We start from the raw sequence: 27,312 nt of genomic DNA on the forward strand, positions 1-27,312 counted from the left end.
TCAAAGCATTTAATATTTTAAATTTGTAAACAGCTTGGATTTTGACACTGGGCTTAAACTGTCAAAACATTTCTGAAATACCTTTTTTTTCTCAGATATTAAGCAACCTAGAATTTTCTCTTTCTTTTCTCCCTTTCTTTCTTTCTTTCTTTCTTTCTTTCTTTCTTTCTTTCTTTTCTTTACCTCCACGGTTATCACTGCAGCTCAGTGCCTGCACTATGAATCCACTGCTCCTGGAAGGCACTTTTCCCACTTTATCTTGCCCTTGTTGTTATTGTTGGATTGGACAGAGAGAAATTGAGAGAGCTGGAGAAGACAGGGGGAGAGAAATATAGACACCTGCAGACTAGCTTCACCGCTTGTTAGGCGAATCCCCTGCAAGTGGGAGCTAGGGGCTCCATCAGGGATCTTTGTGGGTCCTTGAGCTTTGTGCCATGTGCGCTTAACCCACTGTGCTACTACCCAGCTCCTAATACCTACAATTTTAGACCAGGTAAGTCAGAATCAACTGGTCCTTCCAGTATCTAAGATATAGTTATTTATAGATAGTATTAAGTGATATAAATCATAGTGAAGTCAAGTATAGTACAGTACAGTAAATCCCAACCATAGGATTTTTAAAGTGAACCAAGCTCCCAAGTAACCTGGTTATAATAATCATTATCTATTGCCTTCCTAAACGCTAAGACTGCAAGGAACTTTCCCCATACTCTTTAGAATCCATTTTCTCCCAGTCTTGAAAACTGTGGGACTTGCATGTATTTCTTGATGCTTCTCCTCTTGATCCCCATATCCTATGATACTGCCTTAGCTGACCTCAGCTAAATCAATACAACCAGTGCCACCATGCCACATTTCACTTCAGACTGTATCCAGAGACACCAAGCCTGAGATGTCAACCGTCCAATTCCAATAATCTAGTGAGACCTTACCTAACACATGGGGTTACCTAGTTCCATTTCAAATGGTCCATTTCCAAACAAAGTTACAGACGCTGGATATAGATTAGGGCCTAGGGGACAGGTATATATATACTTGTATCCATATATTAAGGGCAAATATATACTTCAAAGCAAAAGTGCTTCAATGTCCACTATGATTAGACTTAGACAAGTTCAGCCTGCAGGTAGAGTAGAAAGACCTAAAGAAGACACCACAAAGTGACTAATAAAGTATTTTATTAGATGCCCTCCTCTCCTGCCCCCTACTTCACTTCCCTCAATCACTCTGTCTACTCAGTTAACTACACAAAATAAAGTAAGAGCTATCCCCTAATCTCTTGACAGGAACAGCATTAATGTCATCCGCTCGATAATCTTTAGAAGAAACACTGTACATAATTGGTCAAGAAATATACTGGCAAAAATGTATATATCAACTAAAGGACAATTATTTGTCCCTACTATAACCTTTATTAGAAACATAAAACAAGTAAAATGCAGTAAACCGTAGGGTTAACTAAAACTCTAGGCCTATTCGCCCCCTAACTTGAGACCCTATAAGCCCAATACTGGTTTGGATACAAGTGACACTCAACATTCAACAACTAGGGAAACTCTAAGCTTGTCAGATAAAGAGACTACAGGGAGTTGGCCAGTAGCGAAGCGGGTTAGGCGCACATGGCACAAAGCGCAAGGAGCGGCAGCATAGGAATCCCGGTTAGAGCCCCCGGCTCCCCACCTGCAGGGGAGTCGCTTCACAGGTGGTGAAGCATGTCTGCAGGTGTCTATCTTTGTCTCCTCCTCTCTGTCTTTCCCTCCATCCTCCATTTCTCTCTGTCCTATCTGGCAACAACAACATCAGTAACAACAATAATAATAACCACAACAATGATAAAAAGAACAAGGGCAACAACAACAACAACAAAAGAAAATAAATATATTTAAAAAAAAAAAAAGGAGGGACTGCAAAAGCTGGATAAGGGCAAGAGACTGGCTCACATACAAATGGCCTTTTTAGTCAATACCAGGTCCCCCCCCATCATCTGGGGCTCTATTCAGGGAATCCTTGGATTCCTATAAGATATTATGGGCCCAGAACTCTAGCAGATCCCTCTTTCCACCATCACTGGTCAGTCCCAATAGGCATATCATCATAAGCCCTTTTGTGGACCTCTCTAGGACCATGCCCTCTCTATAAAATAGCAATGGTAGGAGCTTTCCCACTCTCCCAGAAGGAAGCTAGGTCAGCCTACTCTACCATTTGAGAAAGACTGGTCCTAAAATGAGTTCAGCTTAGAATATTCCCAGCTATGACCATGGACTGTGAGCTCAGACTGACAGGGACTCAGAGGTTACACAGTCTCCTGTGATAAATATGAATACATATGGGCCCCAGATGAATCTGCTGGGGTAAACAGTTAACTTTATTCATAGACTTCTTCAAGTTTAGGACCTACTCTCAGCCCCAATTCAGCTTTTTATGCCTGTTCTCAACTCTGACACCATCTGCCCAGACAGCATCACCTACATGATAGCTATCAAGCTCAGGCAAAAATCATTAGTCACCGGCTCTTAGAAACATACCTAAAATAGACTTCCTAGCTTTTTACCATCCAAAGACCACTAGTTTCATCTGCTATATTATTTTTTAATACCTATTTATTTATTTATTTATTCCCTTTTGTTGCCCTTGTTGTTTTATTGTTGTAGTTATTGTTGTTGTCATTGTTGGATAAGACAGAGAGAAATGGAGAAAGGAGGTGAAGACAGAGAGGGGGAGAGAAAGATAGACGAGAGAAATGGAGAGAGGAGGGGAAGACAGAGAGGGGGAGAGAAAGATAGACACCTGCCGACCTGCTTCACCGCTTCTAAAGTGACTCCCCTGCAGGCTCGATCCTTACACTGGTCCTTGTGCTTCGCACCACATGCGCTTAACCCTGACTCCCCATCTGCTCTATTCTTACCTTCTGGTTCCTGTTTATTCAACATTTTATCTTGTTTTATAGCTTACTGGCTTTTAGCCATTAAGTTGCAGAGGCTAATATGATACCATCTTGACTTCTTCGGGCAGACAGCCTTAACAATGTGTCCCAGAACCTCACCTCTCCAGAGCCCTATACCCAACTAGGGAAAGGTAGAAGCAGGCTGGGGGGTTTGGATCAATATGTCCATCCCATGTCCAGCGAAGAAGTAATTACAGAAGCCAGAACTCCTACCTTCTGTACTTCATAAGGAATTTTGGTCCATACTCTCAGAGTTACAAAGAATAGGGAAGTTTCCAATGGAGGGATGGGACACAGAACTTCAGTGCTGGGAACTGTATGTAATTATATCCCTATTATCTTACAATCTTGTAAATCCTTACTAAATCACTAAAAAAAAATTTAAAAAACTAAAAGTTAATTTAAAAAAGGAGGCACACAATAAAAAAAGACAATGCAGTCTCCCTATGAAAACTTGAATAGACAACTTGATTATGTTCATAGCTTATGAATAACATCAACTTTGATATATACAATGTCCATATGCAAACATATGTCAATTCAGGTTGTCCTAACATCTGCAGAGGTAGGCCAAGGACAAGTTTCAGTGACAGAAATGTAGGCTATATCTGGGATAGTGGTGGAAGACAAAGGGCATTTTATTCAGTATCAACAAGGTTTATTCAGATGTCTCCATGAGTACCAGGTAAACATGCTATGCTGTATGCAGTAAACACAATGGCATAGTAAGAGAGTATGAATTAGTTCTCTAAAAGGTCATGCTCCTTCTTGACTGTAACCAGTTGGATAGTGGAGTACATTTTAAGATCCTATTACAAAATTGGATGTTATTGTAATTTTTTAAAACAAAAATCTAGGGGCCAGGCAGTGGTGAAGCACACATATTATAGTGTGCAAGAACCCAGGTGCAAGCCCTTGGTCACCACCTGCAGGGGGAAAAGCTTCACAAGTGGTGAAGCAGTGCTGCAGGTATCTCTCTGTCTCTCTCCCTGTCTATCACTCCACTACCCTCAATTTATCTCTGTCTCTAGCCAATAAGAAATAAGTAAAAATATATGTTAAAAATCTATATAGTGTATTTAAAAAAAATCAAGCATTAACTAACACCTATGTTTCCATTTCCCCAGTTTAAGAAGTTAACATCTTTTCTCCTCTGATGGAACTGTCAGTTTGAGCAGTGTCTTGAGACTCTCATTTATAAGAGTCCTTAAATAGTCAATATGAGTTGATTAAAATTAGCCAAGACCCATGCAAAGTATTGAACAAAATGTGTTCCCATTCCCTTTACCTGCCCTCAGAAGTTCTAAGTCAGTTCATTCTTAAACTAAAAGGCTTCTGACTGTACATTGAAATAGGCCTTGCTCTCCTGTGACTATAGAATGGAACGGCCTCTGCTACACCAACCCAATCTCTGCAACTTAGACTGTGGGTTTTTTATTCCATTCTCCAAGTTTAGCTGTGTCATGAGTAACAGTGATAGTGGGAGTAATGATGAAATACTGAGATAAAAGGAACTCTGAACCCTCAGAGTGTCACTAATACATACCCTAAGTAGAATCATTCATAAATATTAACAAAACTCCTAGGAAGACAGAAAGACAAAGTCTCCACATACACATAATCAAAAAGAGAACTGAATTTCCCTCTGGCGTCTCCCCAAAAGTTCACAATATGCTACTGAGATTAACTTCTTCCCATGGTAGCTCCTGCCTGCTAATGTCAGAACCAGTAAATAAGAACATCCTATTGTGTTCAGTAAATCCTTTATTTCCCCCAGGATAATAACATCTTTAAAAACCTTATGATTATGTAAGGGATTGTTAAATGAGTAATAGAAATAAAATTTAAAAATTTAAAAAGAACTTCATTTTGAAGTCTAGTCTTAAATAATCATTATTGCTAATATAGTCACCTATTAATTGGTTATAGATATTTGAAATATTTCCTTAATACTGCTGTTAATTAACATAAAAAACATTTAGCATATGTTTATCAGTTATTGAGTGGACAAAAATATTCTTCATATTACTCAGCCACAGAAAGGAGTAACACACTGATAAAATAGATATAAAAGATCACATATTAAATGATTCCATTTATATGAAATATACAAAATAGGAAAATTCACAGAGACAGAAAGCAGATTAATGATTGCTGGGGTCTGGGAGGAGAAGGAATGTGGAGTGAATACTTAATGGACAAGGATTTTTCTCTTGGGGTAATAAAAACTTCTGAAAATAGGTAATGGTAATGATTACACAAGATTGTGACTATACTTAATGCTACTAATTTGCACATTTTAAAATGATAAATTTTGTGTCATATGTATGTTATTCACTATTTTTTTTATAAAGGATTTAACCTCTGGGTTTCCGTTTCCTCGGCTATATTCTTAGATCTATCATGTGTGTGTGTGTGTGTTACAGGAAATCTGTAATAAACTATTTTGTGAAAATCATTGAAAATGGAAATTTGTATGTAAGTGGAACAAAAGAACCACTTTGCTGAGCACACACAGTGGCTGAAATTATCCATGACACCAGGTCACTGGGAAGAGATATTACAGGTGACAGGTCCCTCCAAAATTATAATCCCCTCATTCCTCTTCTCTCTCCACTTCAATCCCCAGAGGAAAACAGCTCCTAAGATAAAGGGCTAGTCACAATTTATAATCAGAACGCTATTTAAAATTTTTTTATTAATTAATTTATTTATTAATGAGAAAGATAGGAAGAGAGAGGAAGAACCAGACATCACTCTGGTACATATGCTGCTGGGGATTGAACTCGGGACCTTATAATTGAGAATCCAATGCTTTACCACTGTGCCACCTCCCGGACCACAATCAGAATGCTATTTAGAGGCATAAATAGGCCGTTGTACCAGCTTCTAATGTATTCTAGGTACTTGATATACCAAGAGCACAGGATTATTTTTCACATGACTGAACTCCTTAAAGTCTGTATTCTAGATTATTTTGCTCGTTTAAAATACACCATTGCTCAAGCATTGTGAAGTATGCCTGTGTGCCTGGTGTGGAAAGATGGGTAATTTGGTTCACCATAGTGAGGGTTTTTTTGTTTTTTGTTTTATTTTTTTTTTTTGCTTAAATTGCTTAAATTTCAAACTATATCTTTCATTTCTTTCAACAATTTCATACATTAGTATGTCACTCACCTCTCTGTTTCCAGGAATGAAGACTAGAAATCTTAATATAAAATATTAACTCAGTGGGCAGATCTAGCAGAGTAATAGATCTTGGGAACTGCAGTGGTAAAGCCTTGCTTGGGCTTCCTCCAGTCACAATAAAGAACTTTAATTCTTTTATTGAACCAATAGCATTTAAGTCACAAGTATATCTATGCAGAAAGCAATTGTGGCAGTTCCTCCAATAGACAGATGACTGAAGGAACTATTCAGTCCCAGAGCCGATGCACCCTGCAACTAATAGGCTAGATTAAAAAAGATCTGCGCAGACCCAGAGTAATCAATGACACCTCAGAATTGCTTATTTGACTGTGATCACTCTTACTTCACATGCAAAGCACAGTGAATTAGCAACCAGATGGTATCTACCTTTTCCTGGTGGACTTCCTAGAATTTCCAAAGACTCCTGAATTAGTTTATTTTCTCTAGCCAGCCTAATAAGGTCTCAGTTAGCTGACAAGCTTGAATACAAAGAAAAATGAATCCTAACAACCATTTATCAGGCATAATTCTTCTTCTAGCGTTTGCCCTTCTTCCGTAGCCAGTCAACAGCGTCAGGTTGAGCCTGATGTAAAGTTTTGAGACCTCCTTTGAATCTGGAGAGGTGGCAGTCGTTGACTATGTGGGTCATAGTCTGTCTGGAGCCACAGGGGCAGTTCGGGTCGTCTCTGGCTCCCCAGTGATGGAACATAGCAGCGCACCGGCCATGGCCTGTTCGATACCGATTGAGGAGGGCCCAATCATAACGTGCTAGGTCAAAGCCGGGTTGATGATTGCAGGGGTCTGTGATGAGGTGTTTGTTCTTTACCTCAGCTGACTGCCAACTCTGTTTCCAAGAGTCTGGAACAGAGAAGTTCAGTGTAGGCGTAGGGGACCAGATTGGGTGACGAGACGTCAAACGTTGGACAGGGTGGGCAAAGATATCCGCGTATATTGGCAGGTCCAGTTGAGCGTAGACGTGGGAAATGAACTTAGATGATGCCGCATCCTGACGAATATCTGGCGGGGCGATGTTGCTAAGAACTGGCAGCCATGGAACTGGGGTGGAACGGATGGTTCCAGAAATGATCCTCATGGAGGAATATAATTTGGAATCGACCAAGTGGACATGGGGGCTACGGAACCATACTGGGGCACAGTATTCTGCAGTGGAATAGCACAATGCCAAAGAGGATGATCGTAGTGTGGAAGCGCTCGCGCCCCATGAGGAGCTGGCCAGTCTTGCAATGATGTTATTCCTCGCGCCCACCTTTGCTGCAGTTTTTATGAGATGTTCGTGAAATGACAGAGTGTGATCGAGAGTAACGCCAAGATAGACTGGCTGGGCTTCATGCTGGATTCTTCATGCTGTATCGCCAAGCTGCACATTAAGCTCACGCGAGGCCGAAGCATGGTGTAGATGGAAAACAGATGATACCGTTTTTGCAGTGATAGGGATTAGTCCCCATTTTTTACAGTAATCAGATATCAGAGACATGTCTTTCGTGAGTGTTTCCTCGAGGATGTCGAACTTTGATGCCTGAGTTGCACAGCAGATGTCATCGGCGTAGATGAACTTCCTTGAAGAAGTTTCTGGGAGGTCAGGCATAATAAAAACTAGTAGAAAGAAAAAGTAAGTACAGACTAGACATCAAAAGAATCATTACATAAGAGTCTCTTGTTTTTTTTTTTTAACCCCTGAAATTTCATCAGATCCTAGATCTGGGAGGAGTAGCAGAGGTAAACCCTTCAACATACTGGATTAGTTCTCCATGCTATATATCATTTCTCTCCCAGAATTTAGTGGCATGATATCACATTTTCTGATCTCATAGTTGTACTGCTCAAGTATGAGTGCAGCTTACCTAGATCTTCTATCTCAGGGAAGAAGTTGTGCCATAGGCAGTAATCCCAGTTTTGATAGGTTGTGTGGCCTGAAATGAGGAAGAACTGAAGGACTGAAATGAGGAAGAACCTGCTTCTAAGACCATTCATCAGAGGAAATAGATGGGAGGAGCCACTTCCTCATTGACTGCTGGGCTCAGCTGAAGGCCTCAGTTTCTCAAGAGTTGTTTGTCATATGCTATATTCCTCACCATATGAGCCTCTCCAAACAGGAGCTCATGAACAACCTTCATCTTTTTTTTTCCTGCTTTTAATAGCAAGTCACTAGGTCCAACCTATACTTCAGAGGGAGAGATTGTACATGGGCATGAATATCAGAAGATGGGTAGTTGAGACGGTTCAAAGGGTGCCTGGCAATTGTGTCCATTCAGTGCTGTTTTGCTCTGTTTTGGGTGCTGGAGGATTCAGCCCAGGGCCTCAAAAAGATTTCTCTTATTTTAATTCATTCAGTTTGTAGTACTTTGTTACAGCAGCTCTAAGAAACGTATACAAATGGTAATAAAGCAATGGCAACTATTCAACAATGTATAGTTAATACAATTAGTAATTTTCTGAACAGAATCCTCAGTGACCTTTGCTTTCATTTCTGCCCTGAGAATCTAACTCCCTACCTCCTGTCATTCCTTCATTCCAATTCATAATCTATTTAAGCAAATCTCACAGTTAATCACCCTATTTCTGTTGGGAACGCTGAGAACTTACCAAACACTGAGATACTCTGAAGAGATCCTTGAACTCAAGATATTTAGAAATGGGTAAATATCTCAGCAGTAGATTGCATGCCTGAATGAGCAAGGCCCCACGTTCAATCCTTGGCACTGTATAAAACAGCAGAGGGATGCTGTGGCCATGGCAGAAAAATATAAACTAAAATATTTAGAAGGAAGAAACGGGAAGTTTTTTGTTTGGTTGGTTTTTGACACCAGGGATACTGCTGGAGCTTGCTGCTGACACTATGAATCTACGGCTCAGGGAGGCCTGCCTTTCTTTCTTTCTTTCTTTCTTTCTTTCTTTTTCTTTCTTTCTTTCTCTTAATAGGACAAAGAGAAAAGTGAGAGAACAGGGGAAAATACAATGGGGGTGGGGGGAGATAGACACCTGCAGACCTGCTTCACCCTACAGACCCTGCAGGTGGGAAATAGGGGCTTAAAAAGGTCCTGAGTGTACCATCAACTGGCCCTGAAGAAATAGGAATTTTATCATGAGCTAAGATCTTAGAAGAGAAATAAAGCTATCATGTGGGGCCATTCTCAGGCAACCAGCTAGGGATATCTCAAACATCATCATTATGGGACAGCCATATGAGTGTAAACTAGCAATCATCCCTTCCCCCCTGCTGAATCCCGCCTAATAATCCCCATCCTGGGATTTTCTAGTCATTTCAGAGATGCAGAAAGATTTGTTTGCTTGTCCTTACAAGCTATCAAGGAGTGATTAAAACAACTCTGGACTAAGCTGTCCTTACAAGGTTTCAAAAGATGAGTGATAAAGGCAGTAGTCTGGGTTTTGAGGCATCCCAGAGCAATTTGTGAAAGGGGAGGGGGCAGTGAGACAGCTATGGTGATAAGTTAAAAAGGAACATTAGGAAGGGAAAAAAGCCAAAGGGTCACAACTCTGAGGACCCAAGTACATCATATGCCCAAGAGATCTTGATTTCCCAGGAGGTTGGGTTGCATCTGGTAGGAGGTGTAATTAAGTATCTACGTAAAAGAGGTGTGATACAGCACAAAGGATGAGATGGAAAAGAAACTTGTTTCTCAATCAGATTGTGTTTATCACATTTCAGTCATCACACTATTAATTTTTGTCACATAATTCACATCTAAAAAGAAGAAAGCATGCTGGAGATGGGCCAAGGTGAGTAGGAGAAATGGGAGTAAAAAAAGAACATATCATATGTTTATACTGCCCTATAACTCCAATATGTTGTCTAAAATTCTGAAAGCTGAATCATGAGGTCTAAACTAGTAGACAACATTGTGATTCAGTAACTTAGAATGTATATAGATAAAATTTAATTAATAAACTTAAAAAAATTAGGCAGGTGAGATAGCATAATGGTTATGCAAACACTCTCATTCCTGAAGCTTCAAAGTCCCAGGTTCAATCCCTTGTAGAGTGCTCTGGTTTCTCTCTCTCTCTCTCTCTCTCTCTCTCTCTCTCTGTGTGTGTGTGTGTGTGTGTGTGTGTGTCTTCATCTCTCTCAAAAATAAAATAATTTTAAAATATTTTTAAAAAAACATTCAACATGACCCAGGAGGTGGCACAGCAGCACTAGACTTGCAAGTGACATCCTGAGTTTGATCCTCCTCATCATCATCTCTCTTTTTCTCTCAATAAACAGGTCTTTAAGAAAATGTTGTGTTCACTTTGAGCATCTTCCACTGCTTTATATGCTCTTCATACAAAGGAGTCATGAGCTCCATCCTGCATAGTTGTCTTCAGTTTCTGTGGTTATTGTCAGCACCCTCTGTTTCTGTTTTTGTCTTCAGCTGAATCATAAGGATGAGAAGGAAGATGTACAAGGACTATTTTAACTTCCTAACTCCAGAATTTTTTTTTCAAATGTCCAGCCACAAATTCAACAAGAACATTTAGCTTCCAACATAGAGTCAATGAGAATGAGACAATAAATATAAATACAACAAATGTTAGAAATACTACTAGAATTTGCATAGAAATGTATTTCTACAAGATGTTCTGCTGAAAGCCATTAAATATTAGTCCTTTAGAGACACATAAATGATAGTATGGACAGGGATATAGCAAACATTAACTCAAACTGGTATTCAGACTCCTAACATATATTTTAGCAAATCTGAAGTCATTCGGGAGTAAAGAAAAAATTTCACAAGCCTAAATTAAACACTTGAGCTGTGTGCAAAGACTTATAGACTCCAGGGGACCTCCATATCAGCCAATGGATAGCTCTATTCAAAAGGACCAGTTTGTATTTATACTTTCTACTCTACATTTGTGTCTTTTTAATATAGATTTAAAAATTCAAGAATAGGAAACTCGTGTTAAAAGAATTAATTACTTTAAATATTTTTATCTATTCTTTGAAAAAAATCTCTGCTTTATTGGGAGCTAATGATATACAGCATAGTTATTGACGCATTTTTAATATAGATTTAAAAATTCAAGAATAGGAAACTCGTGTTAAAAGAATTAATTACTTTAAATATTTTTATCTATTCTTTGAAAAAAATCTCTGCTTTATTGGGAGCTAATGATATACAGCATAGTTATTGACGCATAGGTATAAGCTATCATATCTGTGAGATACTCTCTCCCTCGTTCTTGTGTGAAAGAAAGAGACCAGAGCACAGTTCAGTGATTGAATCTGGGACTTTAAACTTGGAAGACCTGTGCTTAATCAATGAGCCATCTTCCTGGTTGTCAAAATTTAAATTAAAGGAAAGTGAAGGTGACTTCTACCATTACAATCTTCACTTATAAATAGTAGCAGTGTCTTTTTGTTTTTGATCAGAGCCATCACTCAGCTTTGGCTTTTGGTGGTGGTGTCAGGCATCAAACCTGGAACCTCTCATATGTAAGTGCCAGTCACTATCTCCTCAGCTTCATATCAGTGTTTCTTACATGAACCTCATACTCTGTGGCTCATAAGTAGCTAAGCTAATGGTAATAAACACATTTGTGCTTTTAAAAGATTCATGCTTTAAACAAAAACCTACTATAAGATGAAAAGAGTAAGAATAGTTTCCTCCCCATTTTTTTTTCTACTGGAAGAGAAAGCGTGGTGGGTTTCTTCAAATATAAGATATATAAATCCTCCAGGTGGCTTGTCAGTCACTCGTGAGATTCAGAATTACTATCAGGCCAATTCAGGTTTCAGTTTCTAGCCTGGCTTAATAACTTACTAATTGCAATTGACTAAACACCAGGCATCAACTCACACATGTCAAGACTCATTTTATCATTATTTTGGATCTATTGTATTCTGCAGAGAAGCATGTGTGAAGAGTCCTACGGGTCACTGAAACATGGCTAACGTGAAGTTGTTGTCACAAATATGCGATATGAAGCCAGATGACCCAACAGTCAAGGGAAAGGACCAGGTAGCTGAGGTCAAGCAGACACTGTAGGATGAGTGAATGAGGTCACTGAGTCCAGGCCACTGTTAGTGATGAATGAGTGAGCACAGTTCCTCTGAAGAGCCAGAATTAGGATACTGCATTAAAGAGTTTTAACATAGTGCTGATCTTGCACTTCACCAGACCCCTTCCAAACCATCTACATATCTTCACTTCTGGATGCCTTTGGTCTCTGTAATTCCCATAATTAGAGTTCATTGCTTTGGTGGATAAGGTAGGGGAAGGCAAATGAGATTATTTTCTTCTTAAAATATCAACATATCTCGATACAGACATAATGAAAATGTAGAAGGGTAATACAACTTAGAGCATTTGACAAATCATGTGCACCCTTTGTCACCACCAAATAGGAATGTGCTGAGAAATAAGCACACAGAGTGAGTAAGCATCTTGGCTAAAGATTTTCTGAATTGGGAACCGGGTGGTGGCACATCTGGTTGAGTGCATATGTTACAGTGTGCCCAGACTGGGGTTCAAGACGCCAGTGCCCACCTGAAGAGGGAAAGCTTTGAGGGTGGTAAAGTAATGCTGCAGATTATCTCTCTTTCTCTCTCCCTCTATACCCTCCCCTTCCCTCTCAATTTCTGGCTGTCTCTATCCAATAAATAAATATAATAAAAATTTAAAATATTTTCTGAATTTAAAAGATGGACTTCAAATAGGACCCGGGACTTCTGGTTCATAAATGGATAATCATCCCAACTATCTTGACATGCAAACTGTTAGGATGTAATATATCTTTGCTTTTGGGTCTTAACATATAGAGATTGTGTCATTTAGAAGAGTCCACAAATTAAGTCAAAACATTTACTCAGTATAGTACATGTGTCAGGGGCTATTCAAAGAACTAGAGAAAGAAAGGCAAAAAAAAAAAAAAAAAAAAGGTGATTGTTCTTACCCTCAAAAAGCTAGTTCTGGCAAAGTGCAAGGACAGGCGTAAGGATACCGGTTTGAGCCCCCAGCTCCTCACCTGCAGGGGAGTTGCTTCACAGGCAGTAAAGCAGGTCTGCAGGTGTCTCTCTTTCTCTCCCCCTCTCTGCCTTCCCCTCCTTTCTCCATTTCTCTCCTATCTAACAACAACAACAACAATAACTACAACAACAATAAAACAATAAGAGCAACAAAAGGGGAAATAAATATTTATAAAAAATAAAAAAATCTAGTTCTGGGTCAGGGGGATAGCTTAACATTCTAGAGCACAACCTGCATGCCTGAGTTCCCAGAGGTCACTCTGGCACCACTTTAAGCCAGCTCTAAGTAGTGATTTCTGATCCCCCCCTCCTTTTCTTGCTTTCTTCTCTCATAATAAATAAATATATCTTTTTCAAAAAGTAATCTATGAGCCATGACACATTTATTTCTTAGTCCAGACCCCTATGTGGGAATATATTTCCACAAGTTGTCCACAAGGCCTAGCTTTTTTTGTTTTTGTTTTTTCTTGGAGTCTTTTCAATTTCTCTGGGGTTAATCCCTCAACTGCAGGAAGTTTAGTTATTTATGAGCTTTGGAATCTCCTCTCCACCATCACTCCTCACAGTTCCCATGGGAAGGCACTGGGCCCAGTCAACAACCTTTGCCTCAGATCTCTACATTATGGAAGAGTCTGTTAGCAGAGTATGTCCTCATCCCCATGCATTTGCTAAGACAGATTTCTTCTCTCAACACTGTATTTATTACTGGGGCGTGAAACAAATCTGCAGATGCCGTTTCTACTTGCCTGCTGTTAAGAGCCTGTTCAATAATTTAGTTCTCCCTCCCTTAAGGACATTTGGTTTCTGTTGACTGTTGCCTGGGATGAGTTCTGAGGTATCCTGGATTCCTCCCATTTTCTCTCCTGCCTCCCTTGTGGTTGGCTCTTGCAAACATCAGTTTGCAGCTGCAGAAGTAGCAATTCCTTAACTCTTGGACCACCACAACCATGACTGCTCTTTCATGACTGTCTCCCCATTAGATTATCACAGCAAAATGATGGTTACAAAAACAAAACCAAAAAAAAAAAAAAAAAACTGTCACAATAGGAGACCAAACACTGGCAACAGATAAAAACAAAAGGAGGCACCAAACTCTTTAATTAAGGTTCATAAAGGGATATGAATCCTAGCTTTTAGTTACCCCGCTGCGCCTCTGCCTGATTAGCTGAAATGCATCTGTTCAGTTTCCTGGTCTCCATCTGTACTGCTAGGAAGAAATGTATTTGGGTTGCCCCAATTCTCAATAAGATGGCTCAAAGGCATCAGCTGTACATAGACTAATGGTTATGCATGTTGACAGAATGCTTCCTTGCTGTGTTGACATGCAAGATCACACCACCTTACACATACTGAGGATTAACCCATAGCCACACAGACAGTCCCAGTGAAATGCCTACTCCTAGGGAACCTGAAGAGTTTTAGGGTATTTCATTCTGATGTTATCTTGTTTAAAGCTAGAACTGTACCTCACTCACCTCCTTTCGTAAATTTAACCTATCTTATCTACAGTGATATATGCTATGGAAAATCCTATAACTATAGGATAAAATGACTCTGAGAATTGGGATCATTTTGTATGTTACAACATAAGGGGCACACACCATAGGGAAGTGAAGTACATTACTATAGATACTAACCATTGGATTATCATGGTTGTGTTTTTTAAGATCACTTTACTGAAGAATGTTAATTTACAAGATTGTTGTAGTCACAGATCTAAGTGTTAATATGTCTCTGCCTCCACTAAATTGTGGTTTTTCTCCACCATAGGACACTGGGTTCTGTCTGTATTTTCTTTGCAACTTTCCAGTAATTCTACAATTATGTTAAAATAAAGCAATAATTAAAATTTGTATTCAATACTGGGAAAGTAAAATAACCGTATTGAGAGGTTCTTGGTTCAATTCTCAGCATCGCAAATAGTCAGAGATGAATATTGGTTAAAAAAAACACACAAAATAAACAAACAAACCTTAGGAATTGGGAGATATTTCATCCTACAGAGCATGTGTCCTGCTGAGTGAGACGGGTTCACAGGTTCATGGGTCTCTTTCTCTCTCTCTCCCCCTCCGTTCCTCCCTCCCTCTCTCCCTACTCTATTTCTAAAATAAATATAAAATAAAAATTGAGTAAGGAAAGGCATTCAGCAGTAGTACCACACCTGTGTGAGGACAGGGTTCATTTCCCAGTGCTACATTAAAATGTATATCTTTCACACTTGGGAGTAAATAAAAGGAGCATTTAGTTTAAACTGGGAATCATAAAGTAACCTTTTGTCAGCCACCTTTGCTTCAGAAAGTACAAGGTAATAGACATGGTTAAAATTTTGCTTTCCCAAAGAATTTAATGTCCATTAGGCATAGGCTACTCATTAGGCCACAGATTGACTCCTTGAGTACTCTGTATTCCCTACATTGTTGTAGGAAAGCCTTCAGCCTTTGAAAAATGTCACATTCTTTGGAGAACTTTAGATTGTCTTTCTTGAACAATAAGGATAGTAACTGTTATGAAACATGACTGGAGGGAATTGCCCTTATAAAATGGCCAAGTGCAAATCTGAGAGCCTGCTACAAAACATGGACCACATATTATTTTGTCACTTCATTAGATCACTTGCTACTTGAGCGTATGAGTATATCAGTTAGAGTAAAATTTAGTGCAATTATCATTAGCCTAGTCTTCTTTTTTTTTTCTTCCCACTTAAATTATCTTGTAGAGTTCATAGTGGTAACTCCATAAAGGACTTCAAAATGGACTCACATAATCTCCTCCTGAGGCTCAGAGGGATTTTAATTTAAACCAGGACACACAGGGACTAGTACTTTGAATAAATTGCTGCATAATTATAAGCCATAATTACTACTGATATCATGACCAGTCACTTGGCCAAGATCACCTAGCTGCTTTGACCATGGAAGATTCTAAACTCCTAAGAGTCTGGCATGGATGCTTGTTTGTAATTTAATTATGGACAGAACTGAATCCCACATGAGGAAGTGTTTAATAAATAATCAACTGATTGCAATGTGGACTCTTTAATCCCAAGCCAGCAGAGAAGCTTGCTTTCTTCATCAGAAAGAGTGAAGCCTAAAGAGAGAACATTTGTTTACCAATTTGAAAGAGGAGCAGAGAAAAGCCTGCATTTATTCCTGGGGGAGAATAATGTAACTGTTATAAGCTGCTGTGTTACATCAATTTAAAGGTAATTTTTCTAAATTAAGGGAAAATTGAGTGGGGAAAATGCTTCCTTTTGGAAATTTAATTCCCAACTGAGTATTTATATGCTGATACTCTTCACAAGTACACAAACAATAAGCTGTTTCATGTGCCAATGGCACAAACCAAGAAAGAAAAAAAAGAGTTTTCCTTTTTAGACAGTCATTTTTTTCTCCCAATCATACCCCCTTTCCAATTCCTCTTGATCTCACCAAAACCCAAGCCAACCTCTTTAAAAAAAAAAAAAAAAAAGGCAAGAATATAATAATCAAGTTCCCTACTGAGTGTCAACAAAATCCATGACAGTGAATGGGAATGAAGGAGAATATTTCATTTCATATTTAAAATGTTAAATTGCATGCTTATAATTCCCATGATTTAGCTTTTATAATTAAAAAATTCAAGCCTTATTCAACATTTGCATATTCATGCCTCTATAATGTGCACTGATTGCATTAAAAGTGAAGAAAAGCATGTAAGTGCAGCACAAATATAGTTACTCATCAAGTGCACCATCTATGTATGCATAGATAAATATTTCCAAACAAATTAACATATACCCCAGCACAGGTGCTCCGGCTTCACAGCTCCCTCCAGCTATTTGACTCTTCCTTTTACTTCCATCGAATTTTAAGAGCAGCATGATTTTTAAAATGTTCTAATTTGGTGATTTTTAGAATTAGTGAGTCCCTTTACCAAAGTCACTGATGACTAACTCTCCCACCAGCAACAGTCATAAGAAAAAATAATTCTCTGTACTTATTTATTACAAACCAAAAGCACAGTTTCCATAGTTGAACAAAACCCTCCAACAGCATGTAGTTGTTAGTCATAGGAAGACATAGTTTCTATGACTGAGACATAAATATAACCAACTAGGCATAGCAGACACTGTTCATAGCCCACCAGTAGGCAGGCAGTTTTTTTTTAACTTCTTGCTTACAGAATCATGACTATTTGAAGCTACAGTGTACCAAGTTCTTACAAATAGAGCATTTTTATCTATACTAAGGGTAAATTGGGCAAATTCTCCAAGGATCAAGTCCAGTCTGTTATCTGATTTATAAAAATGTTATTATAACATAGACATGACCATTCATTTCCTTATTGTCAATGCCTGCCTTCATACTCCAAGGACAGATCTGAGCAGCTGCAATAGAATACATGGCTTGGAAAATATCTTTTTTTAAAATTTCTTTATTTGGGAATTAATGTTTTACATTCAACAGTAAATACAATAGTTTGTACATGCATAACATTTCCCAGTTTTCCACATAACAATACAACCCCCCACTAGGTCCTCTGTCATCCTTCTTGGATCTGTATTCTCCGCACCCACCCACCCCAGAGTCTTTTACTTTGGTGCAATATGCCAATTCCAGTACAGGTTCTACTTGTGTTTTCTTTTCTGATCTTGTTTTTCAACTTCTGCCTGAGAGTGACTAGATCATCCCATATTCATCCTTCTGTTTCTGACTTATTTCACTTAACATGATTTTTTTTTTTTTTGCTTCAGGGGTTATCTCTGGGGCTCGGTGGCTGCACTACAAATCCACTGCTCCCGGAGGCCATTTTTTTCCTTTTGTTGCCCTTGTTGTTGCAATTGTTGTAGTTGTTATTGTGATTGTTGTCATAGCTGTTGTTGTTGGATAGGACAGAGAGAAATGGAAAGGGGGGGAAGACAGAGAGGAGGAGAGAAAGATAGACACTGCAGACCTGCTTCACCGCCTGTGAAGCGACTCCCCTGCAGGTGGGGAGCCGGGGCTCGAACCAGGATTCTTATGCCGGTCCTTGCACATTGCGCCACCTGCATTTAACCCGTTGTGCTACCGCCCAGCTCTCTAACATGAATTGTTCAAGGTCTGTCCAAGATTGGCTGAAAACAGTGAAGTCACCATTTTTTATAGCTGAGTAGTATTCCATCGTATATATACCACAACTTGCTCAGCCACTCATCTGTTATTGGACACCTGGGTTGCTTTCAGGTTTTGGCTATTACAAATTGTGCTGCCAAGAACATATGTGTACACAGATCTTTTTGGATGGGTGTGTTGGGTTCCTTAGGATATATCCCTGGGAGAGGAATTGTAGGATCATAGGGTAGGCACATTTCTAGCCTTCTGAGAGTTCTCCAGACTGTTCTCCACATAGGTTGGACCCATTTACATTTCCACCATCAGTGCAGGAAGGTGGAAAATATCTAATTATACCACTTGGTCGTTTACAGAAAAGGTAAAAGAACATTTGTCAGGTCACTCCCAATCAACTTTTCAAATTTCTTCACATTTACGAAGATATGGGTTGTATATACAGTAGACAAAGATAGAAAACACTATGGGATGAAGCTAAGATGGTCAAAGAGAGAGAACATGTGCTTAATTCTTCCTATGATCACAGCAAAGTTACACTGAAATGTTAATCAACCTGTCTAGAAACAGACCTAAAATCCAGAAAATAAACTTCCACAGCAAGGCTCTAAAGGTCAATATCCTGGTGGTGAGGAGAGAGGCACCCTTGCCAATAAATAAACCCCACCATGTGACAAGTTGCAATTGGGAAGAGATTTTTAAGATATGGAACTTTAGGGGCCAGGTGGTGGCACACCTGGTTGACCACACATGTTACAATGTGGAATGACCTGGGTTTGAGCCCCTAGTTCCTACCTGGAGGAATAAAGCTTTGCAAGTGATGAATCAGTGGTGCAGCTGTGTGTCTCTCTGTCTCTCTTCCTCTCTACCACCCCCTTCCCTCTCAATTTTTGGCTGTCTCTATCCAATAAATAAAAATAAAATAAAAATTTGAAAGATATGCAACTTTAATGAGGAGTAGGGGGATGAGCTGTGTCAATCCCCAGTATCTCCATTCTATTAGGAAACTGAAGACAAGAAATTATAGGCTATAACTCAAGTAGAAATTGTTGTCAGGAATCAAACTAATGACTTTGCTGAGTGACGAGCTGGTGCACAGCACGCTGGAATTCAGTCTCCATAATAATAGATCAGTGGGAAGAATTCCATGAGGAGGGCTATACCCAACCCTAGTAAGTAGTCAGTTTTACTGGGGACTGAGTGATATTTATCAAGAGTATCAACTTCTGACAGAGAAACAGATCTGGCTCATGCTAGCACACTCTAAGCTACTAGTAAGCATCTGAATGACATCATATTTTGCCCTTGCTAATCAACAGTCTGGTAAACTGCTTCCTGCCAGCCCTGTAATATGCATTTCTTCACAATACAGGACTGACAGCCCAGTCTCTTTTAAGACCCAAATACAGTCTGAGACAGCCTAATGGCTGCCACTTTTATAACCCAAACTGCTAGTCTTGCTAATACCTGTGCTCAAACTAGTCATATAAGAGACATTAGGTATTTGTACTATTGAACCCTTGGTTACTGCCCAGACTAGTTCAAGCATAGATCCCTGGTCAAGGTCTTCAGGGGACACCAGACATAATGAAAAGCCAGAGGAAAACACCACACTGATAGATCAAGACAAAAGGAGGGGAAAAATAGACTTTGACAAACATTCTAAAAACTTCAAAGATAAAGTCTTAAAGATACTCACTGAAATGAGATTGATAGAAAATGAATTCCACAAAATTGGAGAAACTCGTGATCAAAGTCATACAGTAGCTGAACAAACAAACAAAAACAGTAGACAGGCTCAACTGAAGTAAAGGTCAATCAATGAACTTGAGCATAGGGTCAAGTAAACCATCAAAAAGGAAGAATATATACATACATACATATATATATATACACACACACACACACACACACACACACACATATATATATATATATTAAAAAGACATGAAAGTACCCTGGTTCCCCACCTGCAGGGGGAGTCTCTTCACAAGTGGTGAAGCAGGTGTCTTTCTCTCCCCTTTTGTATGTCTCCCTCCCTTTTCAATTTCTCTCTGTCTATCCAATAAAAAATGGAGAAGAAAATGTCTGTTAGGAGCAGTGGATTTTTAGTTTTGGCACCAGGCCCCCCAGTGATAACCCTGGAGGCAAAATAAATAAATGAATAAATATGAAGGTAATGTAAGTGACTTATAGTATAACATCAAAAGGGACAATATTTACATCATAGGCATTCCAGAAGAATAAGATAAAGAAACAGTATTCATGTTTCCTGAACTGAAGAGTAAGAAAGCACTCTGATCCAAGAAGTCCAAACAAAATAAAACAAAATAGATGCATACCAAGACATATAATAATTAAAATAGCAAAGATCAAAGAGAAAGTTCTAAAAGCAGTAAAAAGAAAGACTCACATATAGGGGGATTCCTAACCAAAGACTATCAGTAGATTTCTAAAGAGAAACTCTAAAGGTCAGAATAAAATGGCATAAGATATACAAAGTTTTGCATGGAAAAGGCCTCCTACCTAGAGTACCTACCCAGCTATGTTATCATTCAATTTTTTAAGGCGTTATAAAGAACTTTACAGAAAAAAATAACAACAGTTTAACAAATTCATCATTACTAATCTGGCCCTGTAAGATATGCCAAAGGAAAATACCAAATATGTGAAATATGTGGTATTTAAAAGAGCGAAGTCCTAGAGGAAGAGGAACAAAGGAACCCTAAAGCAACCAGAAAGACAGAAATCACTAAAGTTAGAGCAGAAATAAACAACATCGAAAATAAAAGAACCATACAAAAGATCAATGAAGCCAAATGTTGGTTCTTTGAAAGATTAAACAAAATTGACAAACCACTAGCCAGACTCACCAAACAAAAAAGAGAGAAGACTCAAATTAATAGAATTATAAACGATGGAGGAGATAGCACAACTGACACCACAGAAATCCAGAGAATCCTGTGAAACTTCTATAAAGAACTATACACCACCAAGCTAGAGAATCTGGAAGAAATGGAACAATTCCTAGAAACCTATGCCCTTCCAAAACTGAACCAAGAAGAACTACAAAATCTAAATGCACCAATCACAGACAAAGAAATTGAAACCGTTATTAAGAATCTCCCCAACAACAAAAGTCCTGGACCAGATGGCTTCACAAATGAATTCTACAAAACTTTCAGGAAACAGTTAATACCCATACTTCTTAAGCTATTCCATAAGATTTAAGAAACAGGAACACTCCCTTCCACCTTCTATGAAGCCAACATCACCCTGATACCAAAAGCTGATAGGGACAGAACAAAAAAGGAAAACTACAGACCAATATCTCTGATGAACATAGATGCCAAAATATTAAACAAGATCTTGGCCAACCGGATATAGCAACATATCAAAAAGATTGTTCATCACGACCAAGTGAGATTCATCCCAGGAATGCAAGGTTGGTTCAACATCCGTAAATCAATCAATGTCATTCACCACATCAATAAAAGCAAAGCCAAAAACCACATGATTATCTCAATAGATGCAGAGAAAGCCTTTGACAAAATCCAACACCCGTTCATGCTCAAAACTCTACAAAAAATGGGAATAGATGGGAAATTCCTCAAGATAGTGGAGTCTATATATAGCAAAACTACAGCCAACATCATACTCAATGGACAGAAGCTGAAAGCATTCCCCCTCAGATCGGGGACTAGACAGGGCTGTCCACTGTCACTGTTACTCTTCAACATAGTATTGGCAGTTCTTGCCATAGCAATCAGGCAAGAGAAATAAATCAAAGGAATACAGATTGGAAGGGAAGAAGTCAAGCTCTCACTATTTGCAGATGATATGATAGAATACATAGAAAGACCAAAAGAATCCAGCAGAAAATTACTGGAAGTTATTAGGCAATATAGCAAGGTATCAGGCTACAAAATCAATGTACAAAAATCAGTGGCACTTCTTTATGCAAACACTAAATCTGAAGAAGACATCCAGAAATCACTCCCATTTACTGTTTCAGCAAAATCAATCAAATACCTAGGAATAAAGTTGACCAAAGAAGTGAAAGACTTGTATGCTGAAAACTATGAGTCGCTACTCAAGGAAATAGAAACTGATACCAAGAAATGGAAAGATAACCCATGCTCATGGATTGGAAGAATAAATATCATCAAAATGAATATTCTCCCCAGAACCATATACAAATTTAATTCAATACCCATCAAAGTTCCACCAAGCTTCTTTAAGAGAATAGAACAAACAATACAATCATTTATCTGGAACCTGAAAACACCTAGAATTGCCAAAACCATCTTGAGGAAAAGAAACAGAAATGGAGGCATCACACTCCCAGACCTTAAACTATATTATAAAGCCACCATCATCAAAACAGCATGGTACTGGAACAAAAATAGGCACACAGACCAGTGGAACAGAATTGAAAGCCCAGAAATAAATCCCAACACCTATGGGCATCTAATCTTTGATAAGGGGGCCCAAATGATTAAATGGAAAAAGGAGGCTCTCTTCAATAATTGGTGCTGGGAAAACTGGGTTGTAACATGCAGAAGAATGAAATTGAACCACTTTATCTCACCAGAAACAAAAATCAACTCCAAATGGATCAAAGACCTAGATGTCAGACCAGAAACAATCAAATACTTAGAGGAAAACATTGGTGGAACACTTTCCCACCTACATCTCAAGGACATCGTTGATGAATCAAACCCAATTGCAAGGAAGACCAAAGCAGAAACAAACCAATGGGACTACATCAAATTGAAAAGCTTCTGCACATCCAAAGAAACTATTAAACAAACAGACCCCTCACAGAATGGGAGAAGATCTTCACATGCCTTACATGAGACAAGAAACTAATCACCAAAATATATAAAGAGCTCAGCAAACTTAGCACCAAAAAAGCAAATGACCCCATCCTAAAATGGGCAGAGGATATGAACAAAACATTCACCTCAGAGGAGATCCAAAAGGCTAACAAACATATGAAAAACTGCTCTAGGTCACTGATTGTCAGAGAAATGCAAATTAAGACAACACTAAGATACCACCTCACTCCTGTAAGAATGGCATACATCAAAAAGGACAGCAGCAACAAATGCTGGAGAGGATGTGGGGACAGAGGAACCCTTTTACATTGCTGGTGGGAATGTAAATTGGTCCAGCTTCTGTGGAGAGCAGTCTGGAAAACTCTCACAAGGCTATACATGGACCTTCCATATGATCCAGTAATTCCTCTCCTGGGGTTATACCCCAAGGACTCCATAACACCCAACCAAAAAGAGGTGTGTACTCCTATGTTCATAGCAGCACAATTCATAATAGCTAAAACCTGGAAGCTACCCAGGTGCCCAACAACAGATGAGTGGCTGAGAAAGCTGTGGTATATATATACACAATGGAATACTATGCAGCTATCAAGAACAATGAACCCACCTTCTCTGACCCATCTTGGACAGAGCTAGAAGGAATTATGTTAAGTGAACTAAGTCAGAAAGATAAAGATGAGTACGGGATGATCCCACTCATCAACAGAGGTTGAGTAAGAAGATCTGAAAGGAAAACTAAAAGCAGGACCTGATCAAATTGTAAGTAGGGCACCAAAGTAAAAACCCTGTGGTGAGGGGTAGACATGCAGCTTCCTGGGCCAGTGGGGGGTGGGAGTGGGTGGGAAGTATGGGTCTCAGTCTTTTGGTGGTGGGAATGGTGTTTATGTACACTCCTAGCAAAATGTAGACATATAAATCAGTAGTTAATTAATATGAGAGGGAGAAAATCAGTTGTATGTCTCAAAGTTTCTCAAAACACAAACTGAATCTTTTTAATATATAGGCTGTGTATTTGATATGCGGACTCTCTCAAAAGCCTAGACCAAGTAGATTAGAAGCATCCAATAGCACAGCTATATACAAGATACTGGATACTGTACAGCAAACCCTAAGAAAAGGACTTTTCAAAGTTAACCCAATTACCAAATAATGTGATGATAACATTAACTATCGATTGTCTTTTTGAACCCTAAGACAGCAGGAACCTCACATCTCCACTATAGAGCCCCTACTTCCCCCATCCTGGAACCCTTGGATAGGGCCCACTTTCCCGTATGCGTCTCCCAATCCATACCAAATAATATTGCATCGCCGATCACAACCTAACCAACGCAACGATCGCCACCTCAACATGCTTCACTTCAGACTGTGTCCAGAGACTTCACGTGTGGAATGACAACCCTTCAGTTTCATTACTCAGGTGAGACCTTTCCTTTTATAGTACACTCTAATTTCATCTCAGGTGGTTCACTTTCTAACAAAGTCCCATAACCTAGATATACACCAGTTTCTGTGAGAGAGAGCTTATGTTCACACGTATCCATAAACAACTGCAAAATATATACCTGAAAGCAGAAGTACACTAGAGTTTGCAGTGTACACTAACACTTCCTCTCCACTATTCCAAGCTTTGGATCCATGATTGCTCAACAATTTGTTTGGCTTCGTATGTTAACTCTCTTTTCAATCACCAGGTTCCAGATGCCACCAGGATGCTGGCCAGGCTTCCCTGGATTGAAGACCCCACCAATGTGTCCTGGAGCTCACCTTCCCCAGAGACACACCCTACTAGGGAAAGAGAGAGGCAGACTGGGAGTATGGACCGACCAGTCAACGCCCATGTTCAGCGGGGAAGCAATTACAGAAGCCAGACTTTCTACCTTCTGCAACCCTCAATGACCCTGGGTCCATGCTCCCAGAGGGATGGAGAATAGGAAAGCTATCATGGGAGGGGGTGGGATATGGAGATTGGGTGGTGGGAATTGTGTGGAGTTGTACCTCCTACCTTATGGTTTTGTTCATTAATCCTTTCTTAAATAAAAAATTTTTTTAAAAAAGGGAAGGTATGGGATACAGAGTTCTGGTGGTGGGAATTGTATGGAGTTGTACCCCTCTTATCCTATGTTTTTGTCGGTGTTTCCTTTTCATAAATAAATTAAAATTAAATTAAATTTAAAAAAAAAGAGCGAAGTCCAATGAAAACAAATCCTTAGAATTAGACTGAAGAACTAAGGTCACCAAAGGTGTTGGGGATGTGGAGACCAACAGATTTGACTAGATGGATATTATTAGCTTTTTAGTAACAGTCATGGTATGGTAATAAATACTTAGAAGAGAAACAAAACTTTACTTCTAAAACACACAGTATTATAATCCAATGTTATTGCTATAAAAAATGAATATGAAAAGTGGAATAATCATAAAAATGGGGAAGAAAAGAGTAAAGATATTACCAAGGGCTACTTACAACAGTAAGTAATATCTGATACTAAATAGATATTGTCACTGAAATAACAGCAATAGAAAATTATTATATTTGAGACATGGAGTATAGGGAATAAGATAAAAGTGTGGGGCTGGGTGATGGCACATCTGGGAATGTGCACACACTGTACCATAGAAGGACCCAGATTAAAGCCCTGGGTCTACCCACCTTCAGGGGGAAGCTTCATACATAATGAAATACAGTTGCAGATATCTATGTTTCTTTTCTTCCCTCTCAATTTCTGTCTCTGTCCAAAAAATAAATAAATAGATAAATAAATATTTTAATTAAAAATGCAAAAGTACAGAACATCTGAATATATAAGATGAGAATGTGCATGACCGCTGATCAGGGAATTTGTCTTGTTTGAACTTGAATTGGAGTGAAATGAAAAATCCACAGGCAAAAGAACGAAGGGGGGGAAAAAAAAACCTACAAGTGGCAGGCTCTCACTTCCGTATTCCAGTTGGCAGGCTCAGATTTTGCCAACCTACTCTCAGCTTTAGGATTGTCAATGTCTTGATGGACTCTGTCTGTAACCAATCAGCTTGTGCTATGCCCAGCTTAAAAAAAGATTTAAGGCTGGGGGGCTGAGGTTGAAAAGTTGTTCAGTCCAGGTCTGGAAGCAACCCAGGTGCCCAACAACAGATGAGTGGCTGAGAAAGCTTTGGTATATATACACAATGGAATACTATTCACCTATTAATAACAATGAACCCACCTTCTCTGATCCATCTTGGATGGAGCTAGAAGGAATTATGTTAAGTGAGCTAAGTCAGAAAGATAAAGATGAGTATGGGATGATCCCACTCAGCAACAGAAGTTGAGAAAGAAGAACAGAAAGGGAAACTAAAAGCAGGATGTGACTAAATCTGGAGTAGGGCACCAAAGTAAAAACCCTGGGGTGAGGGTGAAGGTGGCTATTTGGCTTCCCAGGGTGAGGTGGGGTAGGGGTGGGTGGGAAGGAAGGGACACAGTCTTATTTTGGTGGGAATGGTGTTTATGTACATTACTATTAGTTTGTACTATTTAATTAAAACAAGAGGAGAAAAATTGTATGTCTCAAACTTTTTAAAGCACAGACTGAGTCTTTTTAATACATAGGCTGAGTCTTTGATATGTTGACTCTTAAAAGCTTAGACCAGGGAGAACAGAAGCAACCCATGGCACAGCTACAAATGTCAAAGGACACACATTATGGTGATGTTGTGTATGATACAGCAGATCCTAAGAAAGGGATTTTTCAAAGTTAACCCAATTACCAAGTAATGTGATTATAACAATAACTATTGTCTTCTTTAACCCTAAGACAGCAGGAACTTCACATTTCCACTATAGAGCCTATATTTCCCCCAGTCCTAGTACCTTATGGTGGGGCACACTTTCCTGCATGCTTCTCTCAATTCATACCAAATAATATTGTCTAATTTCATGGTCAGTATATTTTTTATACCAGGGAAGGAAAACACTTGCATACACAATTTGAATTGCCAACATGATGGCTAGGATAAACAATGAGTCAGGATCTAAGGGAAAGTTTAGGTTAGAAATGTCACCTTGAGATTTATTTATGTGGAAATTATGAGGTTGGTGAGAATGTTTAGGGAGAGAACATTGAGGAAAAAGAAGGGTTTGATGATAAAGCTTGAAGAAATATACCCACATTGGGAATGAGGGACAAAAAGTAAACAGAAGCAATCAGAGACAGAGGGAAAAAAGTAGAATAGGCTAATGTACTATAACCTAAGTAATGAAGGAGCTCTGAGCAGGAGGCAGTG

The sequence above is a fragment of the Erinaceus europaeus genome, chromosome 4 (genome assembly GCF_950295315.1).
Source record: "Erinaceus europaeus chromosome 4, mEriEur2.1, whole genome shotgun sequence".
NCBI classification, from domain to species: domain Eukaryota; kingdom Metazoa; phylum Chordata; class Mammalia; order Eulipotyphla; family Erinaceidae; genus Erinaceus; species Erinaceus europaeus.